Here is a 1,759-nt window from a genome sequence, read left to right as displayed (position 1 = left end):
AATTAATTTCTAAGCTGGGCGTGGTGGCGCACACCTGTAATCCTAGCACTCAGGAGGCTGAAGCAGGAGGATCCTTGTGAGTTCGAGGCCAGCCTGTGCTACAAAGTGAGCTTAAGCTCAGCCTGAACTGCATAGTGAGACCCTGTCTCAAAGAGACAAAAATAAAAAAATAAATTTTAAAAAATAAAATAAAATTAATTTCTAACTTGTGGTCAGAGAACATGTTTTGCATGACTTTAACCAAGGGATTGAATTTGACCTGACTGCAGCCACTCTGAGTTTAGATATACATAATGATGATACTCATCAAAGGGAATTTGTACCTATATATATCTTTTTTAATATATATATATATCTTGATTCCTCTTTTTCCCCCAATCTCCTCCCGTCCCTTCAACCCTTCTTCTTCTTATTTAAAAACCTTCATTTTTAGTTTACCTTTCTTTTATTTTTTTTCTTTTCCTTTCCTTCCTTTTCCCCCTTCCCTCCCCCTTCCCTTGCCTAGTTTCCTTTTCTTTTGAGTTACAGCTGCTGTGACTGTCCTTGACCAGCCTCGGTCGGTTTCCCAACACGTTGTAAATAAACAAAACCATTAGAATGGTTTATGGAACTTTATGACTGGACCCTGGCACCATCAGCAGCAGGAATGTACCTGACGCTTTGATATTGGCTTGAGATAAATATTCTGGATTAGATCAGGTCGCTCTCTTTTTTTTCAAGTCTCTTTTGATTATTTGAAACAGTACCTTGCTAAATCACTGAGTTGCCCAAGTTAAACTCAAACTTGTGCTGGGTGTAATGGGTTACCCTGAATAAAGAACCAAGACCAGAATCCAAATTGGAATTTTAAGAGCCTTTATTAGCCGGGCCGGCGGCTGTCAGTCTGTTCTCCAGGCAGGGAGAAGCTGAGCAGCCCCAAACCGAAGAAAGTTTAAGCTTTTAAGCTTGAAAACCACATCCTGGTTGGCGCAGGTGAAAAGATTTTTTGCAAGGGCAGAAAAGCGGAACCTATCGGTTCCAGCAAGCAGGTGTTGCAAAGTTCAAAACCTTCTTAGACGCATACATTGTTTTCAAACTAAAGTAACAATCAAGCATAGTTTCTCTTTCTTGAGTCAAACTGACATTTTTCCCTCCACCCAATAGCTCAGTAATTTTTAGCCTTTATGTGTTTACCAATTATGTGTTCACCACACTGGGCATGGTGGTGCATGCCTGTAATCTCAGCACTCGGGAGGCTGAGGAAGGAGGATGCCGAAACCGTTGCAAGTTCGAGACCAGCTTGGGCTACAAAGTGAGCTCAAGGCCAGCCTGAACTGCATAGTGAGACCCTTTCTCAAAAAGACAAACAAAACAAAACAAAACTCAAATTTGTAGTCCTCCTGCCTCAGCCTCCCAGAGAACTGGGATTATAGGCACGCATTACCATGCCCAAGAGCAACTGATTCCTTTTTTTTTTTTTTTTTAACAGTTCAAACTTCATTTTTAAAGTTAAGTTTATTGGTACAGTTTAGATATACATAATGATGATACTTATCTTAGGGAATTCATACCTGTATATATCTTGATTCCTCTTTTTTCCCCAATCTCCTCCCCTCCCTTCAACCCTTCTTCTCCTTATTTACAAACTTTCATTTCTATTTTACCCTTTTTTTATGTTTTCCTTTTCCTTTCCTTCCTTTCCCCTCTCCCCTCCTGAGTTCCCCTTTCTTTTGAACAATTTCTTCCTATTTCACAATACTATTTATTTATTTGTTTGTTT

This window comes from Chinchilla lanigera, unplaced genomic scaffold, assembly GCF_000276665.1.
Source record: "Chinchilla lanigera isolate Chin_1 unplaced genomic scaffold, ChiLan1.0 scaffold00053, whole genome shotgun sequence".
NCBI lineage: Eukaryota > Metazoa > Chordata > Mammalia > Rodentia > Chinchillidae > Chinchilla > Chinchilla lanigera.
This window is presented reverse-complemented; position numbering follows the sequence as displayed.